The following is a 22,250-nucleotide window of genomic DNA, read 5'->3' on the forward strand; positions in this document are numbered from 1 at the left end:
TGGTCATAAAATCTTGTATGGCAGTCTCCTAGACCAAATTTATGATCCGATTCAGTGGTTCGACCCATCCTCAGTTTTTCCTCCGGCTCGTGTACTACCCCTTTGGCAATATGACCAAAATTTCGAACGGGCCACGGGGTGGCGTGAGTCATAATTATTAATCCCATTCTTTCTTATGGTCCTAATCTTTCTTATGGTCATAAAATATTGTATGGCAGTCGATTCAGTGGTTCGACCCATCGTAAGTTTTTCCTCCGGTTAGTGTACTACCCCCTTTGGCAATTCGACAAAAATTTTGAACGGTCCACCGGGTGGCGTCAGGGCATAATTATTGATTCGATTCTTTCTTATTATCATAAAATCTTGTATGGCAGTCTTCTAGACCGAATTTATGATCCGATTCAGTGGTTCGACCCATCTTCAGTTTTTCCTCCGGCTCGTGTACTACCCCTTTGGCAATATGACCAAAATTTCGAACGGGCCACGGGGTGGCGTGAGTCATAATTATTAATCCCATTCTTTCTTATGGTCATAAAATATTGTATGGCAGTCTCCTAGACCGAATTTATGATCCGATTCAGTGGTTCGACCCATCGTAAGTTTTTCCTCCGGTTAGTGTACTACCTCCTTTGGCAATTCGACCAAAATTTCGAACGGTCCACGGGGTGGCGTGAGGGCATAATTATTGATCCGATTCTTTCTTATGGTCATAAAATATTGTATGACACTCTCCTAGACTGAATTTAAGATCTGATTCAGTGGTTCGACCCATCCTCAGTTTTCCTCCGGCACGTGTACTACCCCCTCTGGCAATACGACAAAAAATTTAGAACGCTCCACAGGGTGGCGTGAGGGCATAATTATTGATCAGATTCTTTCTTATGGTCATAAAATATTGTATGGCACTCTCCTAGACCGAATTTATGGTCTGATTCAGTGGTTCGACCCATCTTAAGTTTTTCCTCCGGCTCGTGTACTACCCCCTTTGGCAATTCAACCAAAATTTCGAACGGACCATGAAGTGGCGTCAGGGCATAATTATTGATCCGATTCTTTCTTATGGTCATAAAATATTGTATGGCAGTCTCGTAGGCCGAATCTATGATCCGATTCAGTGGTTCGACCCATCCTCAGTTTTTCCTCCGGCTCGTGTACTACCCCTTTGGTAATACGACAAAAATTTCGAACGAGCCACGGGGTGGCGTGAGTCATAATTACTGATCCCATTTTTTTTATGGTCATAAAATATTGTATGGCAGTCTCCGAGACCGAATTTATAATCCGATTCAGTGGTTCGACCCATCGTCAGTTATTCCTCCGGCTCGTGAACCACCCCCTTTGGCAATTCGACCAAAACTTCGAACGGGCCACGAAGTGGCGTCAGGGCATAATTATTGATCCGATTCTTTCTTATAGTCAAAAAATATTGTATGGCAGTCTCGTAGGCCGAATCTATGATCCGATTCAGTGGTTCGACCCATCCTCAGTTTTTCCTCCGACTCGTGTACTACCCCTTTGGCAATACTACAAAAAATTTCGTACGGGCCACGGGGTGGCGTGAGTCATAATTAGTGATCCCATTCTTTCTTATGGTCATAAAATATTGTATGGCAGTCTCCGAGACCGAATTTATAATCCGATTCAGTGGTTCGACCCATCGTCAGTTATTCCTTCGGCTCGTGAACCACCCCCTTTGGCAATACGACCAAAATTTCGAACGGTCCACGAGGTGGCATAAGGGCATAATTATTGATTCGATTCTTTCTTATTATCATAAAATCTTGTATGGCAGTCTTCTAGACCGAATTTATGATCCGATTCAGTGGTTAGACCCATCCTCAGTTTTTCCTCCGGCTCGTGTACTACCCTTTGGCAATACGACCAAAATTTCGAACGGGCCACGGGGTGGCGTGAGTCATAATTATTGATCCCATTCTTTCTTATGGTCATAAAATATTGTATGGCAGTCGATTCAGTGGTTCGACCCATCGTAAGTTTTTCCTCCGGTTAGTGTACTACCCCCTTTGGCAATTCGACCAAAATTTCGAACGGTCCACGAGGTGGGGTGAGGGCATAATTATTGATCCGATTCTTTCTTATGGTCATAAAATATTGTATGACACTCTCCTAGACCGAATTTATGATCTGATTCAGTGGTTCGACCCATCCTCAGTTTTCCTCCGGCACGTGTACTACCCCCTATGGCAATACGACAAAATATTTTGAACGCTCCACGGGGTTGCGTGAGGGCATAATTATTGATCTGATTCTTTCTTATGGTTATAAAATATTGTATGGCACTCACCTAGACCGAATTTATGATCCGATTCATTGGTTCGACCCATTTTAAGTTTTTCCTCCGGCTCGTGTACTACCCCCTTTGGCAATACGATAAAAATTTCGATCGGTCCACGGGGTGGCGTTATGGCATAATTATTGATCTGATTCTTTCTTATGGTCATAAAATATTGTATGGCACTCTCTTAGACCAAATTTATGATCCGATTCAGTGGTTCTACCCATCTTCAGTTTTTCCTCTTGCACGTGTACTACCCCCTTTTGCAATACGACCAAAATTTCGAAGGGGCCACGAGGTGGCGTCAGGGCATAATTATTGATCCGATTCTCTCTTATGGTCATAAAATCTTGTAAGGCAGTCTCCTAGACCAAATTTATGATCCGATTCAGTGGTTCGACCCATCCTCAGTTTTGGCAATACGACCAAAATTTGGAAACGGGCCACGAGGTGGAGTGAGGGCATTATTATCGATCTGATTATTTCTTAAGGTCATAAAATATTGTATGGTAGTCTCTTAGACCGAATCTATGATCCGATTCAGTTGTCGACCCATCCTCAGTTTTGCTCTGTCACGTGTACTACCCCCTTTGGTAGTACGACAAAAATTTTGAACGGTCCACGGGGTGGCGTCAGGGCATAATTATTGATTCGATTCTTTCTTATTATCATAAAATCTTGTGTGGCAGTCTTCTAGACCGAATTTATGATCCGATTCAGTGGTTCGACCCATCCTCAGTTTTTCCTCCGGCTCGTGTACTACCCCTTTGGCAATATGACCAAAATTTCGAACGGGCCACGGGGTGGCGTGAGTCATAATTATTAATCCCATTCTTTCTTATGGTCATAAAATATTGTATGGCAGTCTCCTAGACCGAATTTATGATCCGATTCAGTGGTTCGACCCATCGTAAGTTTTTCCTCCGGTTAGTGTACTACCTCCTTTGGCAATTCGACCAAAATTTCGAATGGTCCACGGGGTGGCGTGAGGGCATAATTATTGATCCGATTCTTTCTTATGGTCATAAAATATGGTATGACACTCTCCTAGACCGAATTTAAGATCTGATTCAGTGGTTTGACCCATCCTCAGTTTTCCTCCGGCACGTGTACTACCCCCTCTGGCAATACGACAAAAAATTTAGAACGCTCCACAGGGTGGCGTGAGGGCATAATTATTGATCAGATTCTTTCTTATGGTCATAAAATATTGTATGGCACTCTCCTAGACCGAATTTATGATCTGATTCAGTGGTTCGACCCATCTTAAGTTTTTCCTCCGGCTCGTGTACTACCCCCTTTGGCAATTCAACCAAAATTTCGAACGGGCCATGAAGTGGCGTCAGGGCATAATTATTGATCCGATTCTTTCTTATGGTCATAAAATATTGTATGGCAGTCTCGTAGGCCGAATCTATGATCCGATTCAGTGGTTCGACCCATCCTCAGTTTTTCCTCCGGCTCGTGTACTACCCCTTTGGTAATACGACAAAAATTTCGAACTGGCCACGGGGTGGCGTGAGTCATAATTAGTGATCCCATTCTTTCTTATGGTCATAAAATATTGTATGGCAGTCTCCTAGACTGAATTTATAATCCGATTCAGTGGTTCGACCCATCGTCAGTTTTTCCTCCGGTTCGTGTACTATCCCCTTTTGCAATACGACCAAAATTTCGAACGGTCCACGGGGTGGCGTGAGGGCATAATTATTGATCCGATTCTTTCTTATGGTCATAAAATATTGTATGACACTCTCCTATACCGAATTTTTGATCTGATTCAGTGGTTCGACCCATCCTCAGTTTTTCCTCCGGCTCGTGTACTACCCCTTTGGCAATACGACCAAAATTTCGAACGGGCCACGGGGTGGCGTGAGTCATAATTATTGATCCGATTCTTTCTTATGGTCATAAAATCTTGTATGGCAGTCTCCTAGACCGAATTTATGATCCAATTCAGTGGTTCGACCCATCCTCAGTTTTTCCTGCCGGCTCGTGTACTACTCCCTTTGGCAATACGACCAAAATTTCGAACGGGCCACGAGGTGGAGTGAGGGCATAATTACTGATCCGATTCTTTCTGATGGTCATAAAATATTGTATGGCAGTCTCGTAGGCCGAATCTATGATCCGATTCAGTTGTCGACCCATCCTCAGTTTTGCTCCGTCACGTGTACTACCCCCTTTGGTAATACGACAAAAATTTCGAACAGTCCACGGGGTGGCGTAAGGGCATAATTATTGATCCCATTCTTTCTTATGGTCATAAAATATTGTATGGCAGTCTTCTAGACCGAATTTATGATCCGATTCAGTGGTTCTACCCATCCTCAGTTTTTCCTCCGGCTCGTGTACTACCCCCTTTGGCAATACGACCAAAATTTCGAATGGGCCACAAGGTGGCGTCAGGGCATAATTATTGATCCGATTCTTTCTTATGGTCATAAAATCTTGTATGGCAGTCTCTTAGACCGAATTTATGATACGATTCAGTGGTTCGACCCATCCTCAGTTTTTCCTCCGGCTCGTGTACTACCCCCTTTGGCAATACGACCAAAATTTCGAACGGGCCACGAGGTGGATTGAGGGCATTATTATTGATCCGATTCTTTCTTAAGGTCATAAAATATTGTATGGTTGTCTCCTAGACCGAATTTATGATCCGATTCAGTTGTCGACCCATCCTCAGTTTTGCTCCGTCACATGTACTACCCCCTTTGGTAATACGACAAAAATTTCGAACAGTCCACGAGGTGGCATAAGGGCATAATTATTGATTCGATTCTTTCTTATTATCATAAAATCTTGTATGGCAGTTTTCTAGACCGAATTTATGATCCGATTCAGTGGTTAGACCCATCCTCAGTTTTTCCTCCGGCTCGTGTACTACCCTTTGGCAATACGACCAAAATTTCGAACGGGCCACGGGGTGGCGTGAGTCATAATTATTGATCCCATTCTTTCTTATGGTCATAAAATATTGTACGGCAGTCGATTCAGTGGTTCGACCCATCGTAAGTTTTTCCTCCGGTTAGTGTACTACCCCCTTTGGCAATTCGACCAAAATTTCGAACGGTCCACGAGGTGGGGTGAGGGCATAATTATTGATCCGATTCTTTCTTATGGTCATAAAATATTGTATGACACTCTCCTAGACCGAATTTATGATCTGATTCAGTGGTTCGACCCATCCTCAGTTTTCCTCCGGCACGTGTACTACCCCCTATGGCAATACGACAAAATATTTTGAACGCTCCACGGGGTTGCGTGAGGGCATAATTATTGATCCGATTCTTTCTTATGGTTATAAAATATTGTATGGCACTCACCTAGACCGAATTTATGATCCGATTCAGTGGTTCGACCCATTTTAAGTTTTTCCTCCGGCTCGTGTACTACCCCCTTTGGCAATACGATAAAAATTTCGATCGGTCCACGGGGTGACGTGATGGCATAATTATTGATCTGATTCTTTCTTATGGTCATAAAATATTGTATGGCACTCTCTTAGACCAAATTTATGATCCGATTCAGTGGTTCTACCCATCTTCAGTTTTTCCTCCGGCACGTGTACTACCCCCTTTTGCAATACGACCAAAATTTCGAAGGGGCCACGAGGTGGCGTCAGGGCATAATTATTGATCCGATTCTCTCTTATGGTCATAAAATCTTGTATGGCAGTCTCCTAGACCAAATTTATGATCCGATTCAGTGGTTCGACCCATCCTCAGTTTTTCCTCCGGCTCGTGTACTACTCCCTTTGGCAATACGACCAAAATTTGGAAACGGGCCACGAGGTGGAGTGAGGGCATTATTATCGATCCGATTCTTTCTTAAGGTCATAAAATATTGTATGGTAGTCTCTTAGACCGAATCTATGATCCGATTCAGTTGTCGACCCATCCTCAGTTTTGCTCCGTCACATGTACTACCCCATTTGGTAGTACGACAAAAATTTTGAACAGTCCACGGGGGTGGCGTCAGGGCATAATTATTGATTCGATTCTTTCTTATTATCATAAAATCTTGTATGGCAGTCTTCTAGACCGAATTTATGATCTGATTCAGTGGTTCGACCCATCCTCAGTTTTTCCTCCGGCTCGTGTACTACCCCTTTGGCAATATGACCAAAATTTCGAACGGGCCACGGGGTGGCGTGAGTCATAATTATTAATCCCATTCTTTCTTATGGTCATAAAATATTGTATGGCAGTCTCCTAGACCGAATTTATGATCCGATTCAGTGGTTCGACCCATCGTAAGTTTTTCCTCCGGTTAGTGTACTACCTCCTTTGGCAATTCGACCAAAATTTCGAATGGTCCACGGGGTGGCGTGAGGGCATAATTATTGATCCGATTCTTTCTTATGGTCATAAAATATTGTATGACACTCTCCTAGACCGAATTTAAGATCTGATTCAGTGGTTTGACCCATCCTCAGTTTTCCTCCGGCACGTGTACTACCCCCTCTGGCAATACGACAAAAAATTTAGAACGCTCCACAGGGTGGCGTGAGGGCATAATTATTGATCAGATTCTTTCTTATGGTCATAAAATATTGTATGGCACTCTCCTAGACCGAATTTATGATCTGATTCAGTGATTCGACCCATCTTAAGTTTTTCCTCCGGCTCGTGTATTACCCCCTTTGGCAATTCAACCAAAATTTCGAACGGGCCATGAAGTGGCGTCAGGGCATAATTATTGATCCGATTCTTTCTTATGGTCATAAAATATTGTATGGCAGTCTCGTAGGCCGAATCTATGATCCGATTCAGTGGTTCGACCCATCCTCAGTTTTTCCTCCGGCTCGTGTACTACCCCTTTGGTAATACGACAAAAATTTCGAACGGGCCACGGGGTGGCGTGAGTCATAATTACTGATCCCATTTTTTTTTATGGTCATAAAATATTGTATGGCAGTCTCCGAGACCGAATTTATAATCCGATTCAGTGGTTCGACCCATCGTCAGTTATTCCTCCGGCTCGTGAACCACCCCCTTTGGCAATTCGACCAAAACTTCGAACGGGCCACGAAGTGGCGTCAGGGCATAATTATTGATCCGATTCTTTCTTATGGTCAAAAAATATTGTATGGCAGTCTCGTAGGCCGAATCTATGATCCGATTCAGTGGTTCGACCCATCCTCAGTTTTTCCTCCGACTCGTGTACTACCCCTTTGGCAATACTACAAAAAATTTCGTACGGGCCACGGGGTGGCGTGAGTCATAATTAGTGATCCCATTCTTTCTTATGGTCATAAAATATTGTATGGCAGTCTCCTAGACTGAATTTATAATCCGATTCAGTGGTTCGACCCAACGTCAGTTTTTCCTCCGGTTCGTGTACTGGCAATACGACCAAAATTTCGAACGGTCCACGGGGTGGCGTGAGGGCATAATTATTGATCCGATTCTTTCTTATGGTCATAAAATATTGTATGACACTCTCCTAGACCGAATTTTTGATCTGATTCAGTGGTTCGACCCATCCTCAGTTTTTCCTCCGGCTCGTGTACTACCCCTTTGGCAATACGACCAAAATTTCGAACGGGCCACGAGGTGGAGTGAGGGCATAATTACTGATCCGATTCTTTCTGATGGTCATAAAATATTGTATGGCAGTCTCGTAGGCCGAATCTATGATCCGATTCAGTTGTCGACCCATCCTCAGTTTTGCTCCGTCACGTGTACTACCCCCTTTGGTAATACGACAAAAATTTCGAACAGTCCACGGGGTGGCGTAAGGGCATAATTATTGATCCCATTCTTTCTTATGGTCATAAAATATTGTATGGCAGTCTTCTAGACCGAATTTATGATCCGATTCAGTGGTTCTACCCATCCTCAGTTTTTCCTCCGGCTCGTGTACTACCCCCTTTGGCAATACGACCAAAATTTCGAATGGGCCACAAGGTGGCGTCAGGGCATAATTATTGATCCGATTCTTTCTTATGGTCATAAAATCTTGTATGGCAGTCTGCTAGACCGAATTTATGATACGATTCAGTGGTTCGACCCATCCTCAGTTTTTCCTCCGGCTCGTGTACTACCCCCTTTGGCAATACGACCAAAATTTCGAACGGGCCACGAGGTGGATTGAGGGCATTATTATTGATCCGATTCTTTCTTAAGGTCATAAAATATTGTATGGTAGTCTCCTAGACCGAATTTATGATCCGATTCAGTTGTCGACCCATCCTCAGTTTTGCTCCGTCACATGTACTACCCCCTTTGGTAATACGACAAAAATTTCGAACGGTCCACGAGGTGGCATAAGGGCATAATTATTGATTCGATTCTTTCTTATTATCATAAAATCTTGTATGGCAGTCTTCTAGACCGAATTTATGATCCGATTCAGTGGTTAGACCCATCCTCAGTTTTTCCTCCGGCTCGTGTACTACCCTTTGGCAATACGACCAAAATTTCGAACGGGCCACGGGGTGGCGTGAGTCATAATTATTGATCCCATTCTTTCATATGGTCATAAAATATTGTATGGCAGTCGATTCAGTGGTTCGACCCATCGTAAGTTTTTCCTCCGGTTAGTGTACTACCCCCTTTGGCAATTCGACCAAAATTTCGAACGGTCCACGAGGTGGGGTGAGGGCATAATTATTGATCCGATTCTTTCTTATGGTCATAAAATATTGTATGACACTCTCCTAGACCGAATTTATGATCTGATTCAGTGGTTCGACCCATCCTCAAGGTTGGTATATTTGCTTGGAGAGCGGAAATTAAACGAATCCCCTCCTTAATACCTTTGGCCAGACGACATTTAGTGGTGGAGTCGGTTTTATGTACTTCTGATGGACATTATGAAGAATCAGTGGAACACCTTTTCGTATCATGTAGATTCGCTCAAGCGAGGTTGTGTAGAATTCCGTTAGTTTTCGTGTTTTCAATACGCGATATACTGGAACTATAACAATTTGCCCCAATACACTCATAAGTTACGAAGGTTTTCCATGCAATTGTCATTACCACAGGTGAAATTGGAAGGGTAGAAACTTGATGGTAAACGAGAGGAAAACAATAAGTTTTAGCAACGTGGTGGGTGAAGTAAAGGTCTAAAGTAAAAGGAAATAAGTAAAGAGCTATCTAGAGAAAGAAGTGGGAAGAGTTAAAGAAACTTGTGACTCCAAAAGCTAAAAAGGAAGAGTTAAAGAAACTTGGATTGAGCTAAAGATTATTTTTAACAGCTTCATTGATCAAACGCGAACAGAATGTTAATGACTTAAAAAGGGGCAGGAGGTCTTTGAGTCGCGTCATGTAATGACACATGAATGGTTTCTTATATGTGAACCATTCCACGCGAGAAGTGGTTTTGCTATGACACGAATCGATCAATTCTATAAATGATATACAACTCACGACTCCGAGCAGTTATCTTCTTAAAATTATGGAGATATTGTCTATGCGTACCAAGAATTTAAAGCATAAATTTAATTATTAGAAAGATCTAAAGATGAGACAAATAAGACGGAAATCTTAAGTGGCTAAAGATTATGAGATCGAATTTAGTTGATGATGCTTTTAGTTGAAATGAAAGAGTGAAATGAATTCGCACTCGTGCCATACAACTAGATTTTCAAGTTGACTTGATAAAGTAGTAGAAAGATGCCCACAATTTGCACAGAAAGAGAAAACGTTGAAAGAGTAGTAAAGGGAACACTTACTCAATTAGCTATCAGAAAGGATGAATTAGTAAAAAAGAAAAACAGGTTGACGAGTTGTTAACATGACACATCAAATGACAAGATGAGTCATCCACGAGTTCATTTCAAGCTTCTTTGACAACTCCTTTGGCAGCAACTTGTTCCCAAATAGGTTTCATAGAACATAAAATTTTTTGTCCTCTTTGGCAGCAGTTGGGTTTCTCTATGTACAAAAGAGACCAAAGCGAGTGGCTGAAGTGTAGAAAATTGTTTGTAGTTAAAACACATTTAGTACAGAAGATAAGAGAGATTTACAAAATTCGATGCTTGAACAAACTTAGTAACTAATGTCCCTTTCAAAATTTGTTAAGTCAACCAGATGTCTCTACTCAACCCTCAAATTACTTAGACCACGCGTAGTGGGGCTTTTTGACTACCTAAAGTGTCCCCCCCCCCCCCAAAAAAAAAACCGTCCCTAGGACCTTTATTGGGGGCGTTTGAAGACAGTGTTCTGTTCAAGTCGTTTTGTAGGAAACACCCATAGTTTTGTTTGTGTGAGAGAAAAAGAGAGAAAATTAACGATTACAAGGGGGTTATGAAGATTTATGTAACTACATTTATTTGTAAAAAACATTATTGCTGACTGGGACATCAAGTGCCACAAGGCAAAGGATGGGAGCTTTACCACTACAAAAGGTAAATATGTAAATATGGGAGCTGAAGGATTTATATAACTACATTTATTCTTAACTCATCATCATCTTTTGGTCATGATATGTAAATGAGCTAAAAGGTAAATAGAATAGAGAAAGTTGCTTTATGGAAAGGAAATAAACCCAATAGTGTTAAAAGGTTTGATTTGTCAAATTCAGTTGGAGACTTAGAGCCATGATAATACAAATATTGGAATTTAGATTCATGCTTAAACTCATGAAATAAACCTCACAAACATATTAGAAACGAAGTTGTCAAGATAGAGGGATTCGTAGATTGATCAAGATTGGAATGACTCGATTAAGCCAAAAAAAATGCAAATGATTAAAAGTTTTGTAGGTTGAGAGTATTTTACACTTGTTTGGAATTTTGATTTTGTTTCCCTTTAGATATGAGATCACCATGTTTAGTATTTACTAACGTATTCCAATACATTAAATGATTTAGGCCCTAAGCAGATACATTTGTAGATCTCTTAGATACAAAGAAAGTACTAAGATTAATCGTTAAAATATTTTATTTGTTGTATTGGTGGATTATTTATTATGATGATTAATAAGAGTTTCTCAAATTTTATGTTTTCATGATATCAAGCTGCTATAGAAAATGGGTTAACTTATTCAAGTAGACTTCTTAATGATTACATTGAAGATTTGTTAGACTTCATAAGAATTGGATGGAATCAATAGTGAAATTATGATTGATGTGCTATGCTAGATTTTTGAACTATTAAACTTAGTATTTATAAACTTATGTGATGAACTTTTTGAGTTGTAACTAGTACGCACGGAGATTGGGTGTTGACTTTATTGATGATCGAAAGCATGATATCATCACGTAAAACCATGAATTTTTGAAATCGTTAGCATATGGAGTAAGTACGACTAGGTTTCGAGGACGAAACCTGTGTAGGGGAGGGGGGGGACGATTTGTAACATTTTGATTTTCTTAAATTTGATATTTATTATTTGAGATGCAATCTTATAAAGATATGGTCTTAGTTGTAGTTTAGAGTGTTGAAAATAAAAAATAAAAACATAAAGGATTAAGCATTTAGTTACTATGATTAAAAGATTATGAATTTACCTAAGCCACATTATTATGATGGAATAGGTGTAAATTGGGTTGTGGGTTTTAGATTTCATGTATGACAATTGGTGAGTAATGATGTTAGCCTTTGTTTAGATATGTTAGTAATGATCTTTTCATGCCTCAAAAGTGTAGTGAACATCTACACGCCATTGTTGAATAATAAGCGTGTGTATGATGATTTGGGATTTTAGGCCTAGTGCATGCTCTCGACTTTAATTTTATAATGATAATTTTATAATGAAAATGATTATATTTATGTATTGATCAGAGTTATCATCTAGATCCGTGATTGTGATTTATATTTCTCAATTAGAAGGAATTGAACTTGAAGAATGTAATTTTTATAATAACATAGTTAACTCAAAATTGAAATATAACGTGCACACCAAGTGTGATGAAATGCTAGACAAAATTTGAAGGAATTAATGTTGGTAACAATTAGATTATAATTAACGATCTTAGTATACGCCATTAAAACTTGTATTTAACTTGAATTGAGATTTATGCATGTAGATTGAAATGATAAGCGAGATGCCAAGATATTTGTATGATTTACAATTTATGTGGAGTTTAAATAACACGCTCATGAACTTTTTGAGCTTAATGTTGTCTATTGGCTTTCAATATAGTTATATAATTGAAGCATGGAAGCCGATGGGTCGAGGAGAAACTTCATGATTTATATCATTCAACGGGCAAAGGTGTGTGTGTGTCACGTACTCTAGTTTAGATGTATCGTGTATCTAGCTCATATGATCGTTGTATGCTTAAGATGTTAGAATTATTATACGAAAAGCCCACATGGTAAAGTGATTTAAGTGATGAAATGTTTATCTATAGATCGTAACACGTGCTGTTTGAAGTTGTGATTAAATCAAGATGGTTATATATTTGAGAAGCAATTGTAAGATTTTAAATATTGTTATTTCTTTCCAAGATTTTTTAAAAGTATTGTTAATGATTATGTTTTATTTGTAATATCTGTTATTAAACAATACACAATGTTTGTTAATGATTCTTAACAAATAAAACACATTATGTTTTATTTGTAATGTCGGTTATTAAATAAAACACAATGTTATTAAATAAAAAACAATGTAAGATTTTAGTTTGTTAAAGAAAAATAAGTTTTTTTAAAAGTATTGTTAATGATTATGTTTTAATGATTCATTGGTATCATAAGATTAGCAAACAATTACTTGAGTAGGAGTGGGTATAACGATGTGAGTAGACGAGCCGTTAGTAGTAAAATGAATGTTTAGTAGGTTTGGCCTATTTTGATTAATGTAAGGTTGAATTATCTTAGTTATTATCGGCTTTAATTATACAAGTCAAGGGGGGAAAGGTTGGAATTATGAGAACTAATACACTTAGTTGGTTCATGATGATTAGTAACAGGTATGAAAAACACGAAACTGAGGGAATGAGTTTAAAGAAGAAAATGGATTTTTGGCTTGTTTTGGTCAGGCTTTGATTTTATTTTGATGCGTAACTTTTTGCTAGGATCCTTCTTAAATAAGGTGGATGATGATCAAGCGCTTGGAATCGATATACGTGATATACTGGAACTATATAAATCTTGCCCCAATACACTCATGAGAAAGGATGATTTTCCATGCAATTTGCCTTGCCACACCTATTGTGTATTGGAAGGGTGGAAACTTGATGATACAAGAGAAGAAAACAATAAGTTTAAGCAACATGGTCACCACGTCGTGGTGGGCGAAGTAAAGGCTTTTAAGTTTTTTATGGGTATGTAATTGAGCGAAAACAGTCGGGCGTGACGTGGGAGGCGTGGTGAAAGTTTGATTTTTATTGTAATTTTGGGTGGTTACATAATTCAACGTACGAGTAAAGTATGTACGAAAGTTGTAATGTGTGGTGGTTGGCGGTTGTAGCTTCTTGCTGACACCGGCAGGTTTTTAATAATACTTATTTTTGTTGTTCGTACAAAAAAAGCTATTTTATTTATGTGAATTATAAATAATTAAAGTCTCGATTTTTTTATCATTTCAAAAACTCTTCTTTTAGTTATAAACTAATTAAAACCGTATACGAGGTAAATTAATTAATTTTAATACCTCGCAGGTTTAGTATGTATTGTTTAGCTCTAAAACCATTTTAAAACATCTTCATTGTTTTAATGTATATTTGTATATTTTAAACCTTATGTTTAAACCACCACAGGTTGCAAATCAAGCCACATAATGTTTGATATTGCTAGAGCCAATTAACAACATCAAACGGGCCAAGGGGACATTTCACATTAAAAAAACTACATTTGAACCGATCTCACTTGCTTCAAGATGTCCATCTCGTTCTCTGTATCATCTTTGTTCCTCCGCTTCTCGATCTTCATGTTTCCATCTTAAAATTTGGTCTTCTCTTGGTTTGATTTAATTACAATTATCATAATTTGAAGAAAAAAAAAACCTAACTATTACAACAAGTATTTTAAAACAACTAAAAATACAGCATAAAACAAATACAAAAATAAATAAAATGCATACAACCATATAAACACAACCACGGGTCTAGGGCTCGATTTGCAACCAACAACACAAATCATTCATTAAAAAACGTTAAGGAAGCAACCTTTTGCCAAAAGAAAGTTTTGGCAAAGTAAATCTAAATTGCTTTAATCGGTATAACCGAGAGTCATTTTAAAGATTCGCAAAAGTGGCTCAAAATACCACCGTTGGGATTCGTACACAGATTTTTGAAATTAACAACCTTGGAAATCTTGTGTACGAATGACCATCGGCGGTTCAGATGCGAATACAATAAAACTTGGATACACAACCGTAGAAAAGTAAGAAAATTGTACCTTACGGGTTTGTAGAAACTGTAACAAGCTGGAACACCATGAGATGACAGTTGGGTTTCTAAACCTGGTAACGCAGGCAAAAACCCGAAACTGCTTCGGGCCTTGAGTCACTGCCGAAAGAGAAACAGTCGACTTCCTTTGTGCGACGGAGCTGTGAAACTACAAAAACAAGCAGTTCTTAGAGATAGAACCATCAACGTGAAAGTGACCATCCATGTTCAGCTGAGATCTTCAAAATTCAATAATGGAGGATTAGAAGCAGGTCCCCGTAGACCGCCCTGAACATGCAAGAATGGAAAATTAGAAAACACGAAAATAACAAAGGGATGTTGCACAGAGAAAAACATTAACCAATAGTGAAATTTAATAATAATGTTATAAGCCAATTGTAAAGAAAAATAATTAGGTAACGGGATGAAATATATTGAACTAGCAAATATGCAGGTCGAGTGGGTCGGTTATCAACTCAATGATGGGGTAAAACGGCACTTAAACTTGGTATATCTGGCAAAAGGGAAATGTACATTTGGTGTATGATCAGTGTCACCAGAAGATGTTTCATGTAGAGATGTAATGCATTACCCTGAACCTGCAAGAATGGGAAAACTGACATGATTACAAATATGAAGATATTAAAGACACATACAAGGATAGTTGAGTTGTAACCAGAATTTTCAAGTTCAGCTGCTGTTTGCAATAAGAGCAAATATGAAAGTTGCAATAGAGGACAAACCTTTACCGAGGGAGAGATTATTCAAACATATGCAAGCAGCGACACACACACATCCACAGTAGTGTGTCTCAGGGTCTCAGTTACGATGTCTAGCACCTCCATCTCCGATGTGTCAGTGTGTCACACCCCAAATATGAAACCAATGAAACTCGTTTAGTATCGTATCAATACGATAAATGCGAATTAATTATTCTTTCTTAGCAGGTAAACTATTAGGAACAGTTTTCTCAAACTAACTTGTTTTATATTGTTTTTTCAAACTTAAATTACTTTTGTTTTATATTAGAATAAACATAAATTTAATTTCATAATAGATTTTTGCTTAAATATAGATTTTACTAAACTGTATATAAAAATTTTAATAATAAGAACAAAAATAATTAAAGTAGAACAATGGACTTTAATGTTTATATAAAATAAAAGTTTACGATAGAATACTAAGTTATTGCGAGAACCAAAAAAAATCTAAATTTTTTAATTTTCTATTAATGATTCATTTTCTTTTTTGAATTTATACATCTTACATACAAACACATACGCTATATACATAAAAAAAACCACTAAACCAACTTGCAAAAAATTGTTAAATGAAACAAATCAGTTTAGTTATTACAAATATATATAACATAGACATTTGCATGTATGAAATAAAAAACTTTTAAAAAAAATATAAACCACTAATAAAAACTAAACGATCTAGTTTGCTTTTTCGTTCTCGCATAAAGTCAGTGTTCTATAATGAACCATATATATACAACCTTTAAGTAGTCTATAATATTCAATCTACAGACAAAACACAAGCTGTCTATGCCATCAATCACAAGCATATAGTTCCCAGCACATAATCACAAGGCATTTGGGATACGGGTTGGTTTATTTAACAAGTTTGTTATACGGGTCAAAGGGCATTCTATTTAACTCAGAGATATTTCTGGTTAATTACACATTCGATGACCCGTAAAGCCCCTCATAAAAGTCAACTCAAATTAAAGTTATTACGTACCTGAGCAGAGGTTGAAGCTGATACAGCAGAATAATAACTGCTTATGTCATAAAATGGCCTGCACCCAAGTACTGAAAAAGTCAATAAATTCTTAAAGAGACAATCCACGGTAAACTGATTATTTCAAAGCGACAAACCTTAACAGAGAGGGAGATATTTCAAACATTAGCATGCAGCAACATATGCATCCACAGTAGTAAGATGTTTAGCACCTCCATCTCCGATGTGTCACACCCAAAAAAAAACAAACAATGAAAATGGATTAGTATCGTATCAATACAATAAAATGAGCTAATTAATTATTCTATCTTAGCAGGTAAACTAATAGGAACTGATTTCTCAAACTTGTTTTATATTTTTTTTTCAAACTTAAACTTGTTTTGTTTTATGTTAAATAAACATAAGTTTAATTTTGATAGAAGACTTTCACTTAAACATAGATTTGACTAAACTGCGTATAAAAGTTATAAAAATAAGATTGAAAAAAAAATAATTAAAGTAAAACAATGGATGCTAATGTATATATATATAAAATAAGAAGTTTACTATAGAACAAGTTATGGCGAGAACAAAAAATAATCTAAATTGTTTAATTTTCTACTAGTGTTTCATATATTTTTATTTGAATTTATACATCTTAGATACAAACACATATGTTATATATATAAAAAAATCACTAAACCAACTTGCAAAAAATTGTTAAATGAAACAAATCAGTTCAATGATTATAAATATATATAGCAACACCATTCACATGTATGAAGTAAAAACTTTGGAAAAAAATATAAACCACTGATCAAAAACTAAACAATCTGGTTTGCTTTTTCGTTCTCGCATTTTGAATAATGAACATCACCATATATATATATACACACAACATTAAAGTAGTTTATAGCATTCAATTTTCAGGCGAAATAAAAAATATTGATCTGTTAGCTATTGATATCACAAGCGTATAGTTTCAAGCAGATAATGACAAAGCAATCTAGACACAAAATAAGTAGCTAACAAGTACTATTCTGTTATTTTATTAGTTTTTTCAACGATGGGCATTGAACAAAAGGAGATACAATCATTATCCTACGCTTTCACTATTCCAAAATCAGGCACAATAATCCAGCAATTAAAAGCTATTACCATGGCTCGCTAGTCGGTAATTACATCTATCATTAACCACTTAAAAGCTTTTACCATAAGTCCCCTACCATTATTTGCATGAGTTTATCACCATAGCATCATGATCATTTACTCCACGCTATTACCGAATCATATTTACACTTATTGTATCGACTATCATTAACCACCTAAAATCTATTACCATAGATCATCGGTCCGTACTTACGCCTAACTACTACCATAAGTCCCTTATCACCATTTTACATTGAAAAATGAACATTTTAAACTACTTGATGCATGTATATATATAATAGGAGGTTACTATTAGAACACTAAGTTATGGCAAAAACCATAAAAAAACTAAATTGTGTAATTTTTCATTAGTAAGTAATATTTTTCTTTTGAGCTTATACATCTTACATACAAACACATATGTCATATACATAAAAAAAAAAACACTGAACCAACTTGCAAAAAATTGTGAAATGAAACAAATCAGTTCAACGATTAAAAATATATATAACACAAACATTTGCATGTATGAAGGAAAAAACTTTCAGAAAAATATAAGCCACTAATTAAAAACCAAACCATCTAGTTTGCTTTTTCGTTCTCACATTAATTTAGTGTTGTATAGTTAACATCGCCATATATATATACACAACATTAAAGTAGTTTATAGCATTCAGATTTCCGGGAAAACACAAGTACAGTATTCACCGGTCCGCACTTACGCCTAACTGCCTACCATAAGTCCACCATCATATTATAATTTGACATTGAAAAAACAGTTGTAACCCTAAGTAATAGCAGAATGTATGACTACAACTCCAACTCTCGAAACCTGTAACTGTAAGTACCCTAGAAAGTAGCTTTGAATTAAGCTCAACGACTAACTTAAAACACTAAACACAATTGTAAACCTAAGTATTATCACAATAACAGAGTGTAGTGCTTGTACGTAACGTAACGTTTGAGATTCGATTTTCAGGCAAAACACAAGTCCAGTATCCACCGGTCCGTACTTACGCCTAACTGCCTACCATAACTCCATAAGTCCACCATCATTATTATGATTTTACATTGAAAAAACAGTTGTAAGCCTAAGTAATGGCAGAATGTATGACGACTAATGCAATTGTTGTTAAATTAATCACAACAACTGACTTAACACACTCAACACAGTTGTGACACTAAGTATAATAACAATAACAAAGTGCAGTGCTTGTACGTAACGTAACGTTTGATATTCGATTTTCAGGCAAAACACAAGTCGAGTATTCAGCGGTCGGTAATTACGCCTATAAGTCGACTATCATATTATTACTTTCCATTGCAAAAACAGTTGTAAGCCTAAGTAATGGCAGAATGTATGATTACAACTCCTAGAAAGAATGACTAACCAAATCGTTGTTAAACTAACCTAAACAACTAACTTAAAACACTAAACAGAATTGTATCGACTATCATTAACCACCTAAAAGCGATTATCCATACTTACGCATAACTACTACCATAAGTCCCTTATCACCATTTTACAGTGAAAAATGAACATTTTAAACTACTTGATGCATATATATATATAATAGGAGGTTACTATTAGAACACTAAGTTATGGCAAAAACCATAAAAAAACTAAATTGTGTAATTTTTCATTAGTAAGTAATATTTTTCTTTTGAGCTTATACATCTTACATACAAACACATATGTCATATACATAAAAAAATCACTGAACCAACTTGCAAAAAATTGTGAAATGAAACAAATCAGTTCAACGATTAAAAATATATATAACATAAACATTTGCATGTATGAAGTAAAAAACTTTCAGAAAAATATAAGCCACTGATTAAAAACTAAACAATCTAGTTTGCTTTTTCGTTCTCGAGTTAATTTAGTGTTGTATAGTTAACATCGCCGTACATATATACAACATTAAAGTAGTTTATAGCATTCAAATTTCAGGAAAACCACAAGTCCAGTATTCACCGATCCGTACTTACGCCTAACTGCCTACCATAAGTCCACTATCATTATTATCGAATCACATTTGCACTTATTGTATCGTCTATCATTAACCAGTTAAAAGCCACTACCATATATCATCGGTCTGCACTAATGCCAAACTATTACCATAGTTCCCTTATCACCATTTTACATTGAAAAATGAACATTTTAAACTACTTGATGCATATATATAATAGGAGGTTACTATTAGAACACTAAGTTATGGCAAAAACAAAGAAAAAAACTAAATTGTTTACTTTTTCATTAATAACTCATATTTTTCTTTTGAGCTTATACATCTTACATACAAACAACTATGCCGTATACATAGAAAAATCACTGAACCAACTTGCAAAAAATTGTGAAATGAAACAAATCAGTTCAACGACTAAAAATATATATAACATAAACATTTCCATGTATGAAGTAAAATACTTTCAGAAAAATATAAGCCACTGATTAAAAACTAAACAATCTAGTTTGCTTTTTCGTTCTCGCTTTAATTTAGTGATGTATAGTTAACATCGCCATATATATACAACATTAAAGTAGTTTATAGCATTCAAATTTCAGGGAAATCACAAGTCCAGTATTCACCGATCCGTACTTACGCCTAACTGCCTACCATAAGTCCACTATCATTATTATCGAATCATATTTGCACTTATTGTATCGTCTATCATTAACCAGTTAAAAGCTACTACCATATATCATCGGTCTGCACTAATGCCTAACTACTACCATAATTCCCTTATCACCATTTTACATTGAAAAATGAACATTTTAAACTACTTGATGCATACATATAATAGGAGGTTACTATAGAACACTAAGTTATGGCGAAAACAAAAAAAAAACTAAATTGTTTAATTTTCATTAATAACTCATATTTTTCTTTTGAGCTTATGCATTTTACATACAAACACATATGTCATATACATAAAAAAATCACTGAACCAACTTGCAAAAAATTGTGAAATGAAACAAATCAGTTCAATGATTAAAGATATATACAACATTAACATTTGCATGTATGAAGTAAAAAACTTTCAGAAAAACATAAGCCACTGATTAAAAACTAAACAATCTAGTTTGGTTTTTCGTTCTCGCATTAATTTAGTGTTGTATAGTTAACATCGCCATATATATATACAACATTAAAGTAGTCTATAACATTCAAATTTCAGCCAAAAACACAAGTCCAGTATGTACCGGTTTGTACTTACGCCTAACTGCCTACCATAGGTCCACCATCATAGTATAATTTGACATTGAAAAACAGTTGTAACCCTAAGTAATGGCAGAATGTATGATGACTAACGAAATCGTTGTTACATTAATCTCAACAACTAACTTAACACACTCAACACAGTTGTGACACTAAGTATAATAGCAATAACAGAGTGTAGTGCTTGTACGTAACGTAACTTTTGAGATTCGATTTTCAGGCACAACACAAGTTCAGTATTCAGCAGTCGGTAATTACGCCCACCATAAGTCGACTATCATATTATTATATTACCTAAAACAAGTAAGTTAAAACACTAAACAGAATTGTAACCCTAAGTAATAATAGCAATAACAGAGTGTAGTGTAGGTCAAAAGCTAATTAACTTAAAACACTAAATAGAACTGTAACCCTAAGTAATAATAATAGCAATAACAGAGTGTAGGTTTGAGTTTACCTGATGATGAACCGTGTAATCGACGAACGAATCGGAAAATAAGAATGGATTTGAGCGGAAATTCGATGAACGGCGTTGGGTTTCTCAGTCTAGCGAGAGCCGTTACTTTTTTAATTCTTCAATTAAACCGACCTTTCTATAATATTATTATAATTTCTTTTATTTTATTTTATACTTTTCTTCAATCAAATATGTATTTCTTTTATTTTATCTTCCAAATTATAAAAGAAAGGGCAAGGGACAGAAAGTTTTTTTCGAACCGGGTTTGGATATGATTAGGTGTTGAAAAATCGAGTATTGGTCATATCTGAGTCGGTTCTGGGTCCGGGTGTTCTCTTTAAAATACATACTCCATGTACCGGATTCTCTTTTTATGTTATAGAAAAAAAATCATTTTAAGCTTTAAAAAGATTAGGCTACAATTAAATAAAAATAAATAATATATTTTACTAAGTTTTAGAAAGAACTATTTTGAAATATTTGTACACTTTTTAAATTACATATCTTACCTCACAAGTTTTGATTAGTTATACAAGTAAGCTCGCGTGTCTTTTTTAATAGCGATATTCTACGAGTTTCAATTAGTTACACAATTAACCCCACAAGTTTTTAATATGGTGACTTTAAATTTCAATGATTATACAGTTAACCACGCACCTAATTATATATGGTACCGCTATGGACTATGGTAACCCCTCATGTTCCGCACTTTAGTTTGTTTGATTGCTCGATAATTTCAATTAATTAAACCATTAACCTCACAACTTTTAAGTAAGGCGACCCTCAAGTCCTATTACGTTACACAAACAACCCTACAAGTTTTAAATATGGTACGAACTACGGACTGATATTACTACAAACCGAGCCGATACCGATTGAGTTTTTGACACGACTACATCACAAAGCGTGAGTTTAAAACAACTACTTTTATTAATGAATATAAAGATATAAGTAAATACTTCTAAAATAGAAGCCAAACGGGGAGTAGGTACACTTTGACACAAACCGGAGTACCAAATAATCAGTTGACTTGACAAACATTATAGTCATGCTTATTAATTCCACCACATATTGTTGTCCTTTTCATTTTTAGTAATTTACCATAAATTATCC

General features: G+C 36.4%; 1 long non-coding RNA gene across 1 annotated transcript; it reads left to right on the top strand.

The window, feature by feature from the left end:
• Window positions 1-18,929: 18,929 nt before the first annotated feature.
• LOC143570162 (uncharacterized) lies at window positions 18,930-20,861 on the top strand. Its single transcript, XR_013141879.1, has 3 exons — window positions 18,930-19,036; window positions 19,653-20,082; window positions 20,698-20,861. It is a non-coding gene; the product is annotated as an uncharacterized LOC143570162 (long non-coding RNA).
• Window positions 20,862-22,250: the final 1,389 nt, after the last annotated feature.

The sequence above is a fragment of the Bidens hawaiensis genome, unplaced genomic scaffold (assembly GCF_021521415.1).
Source record: "Bidens hawaiensis isolate Kalapana, Puna unplaced genomic scaffold, B.hawaiensis_p1.1 tig00024841_1, whole genome shotgun sequence".
NCBI classification, from domain to species: domain Eukaryota; kingdom Viridiplantae; phylum Streptophyta; class Magnoliopsida; order Asterales; family Asteraceae; genus Bidens; species Bidens hawaiensis.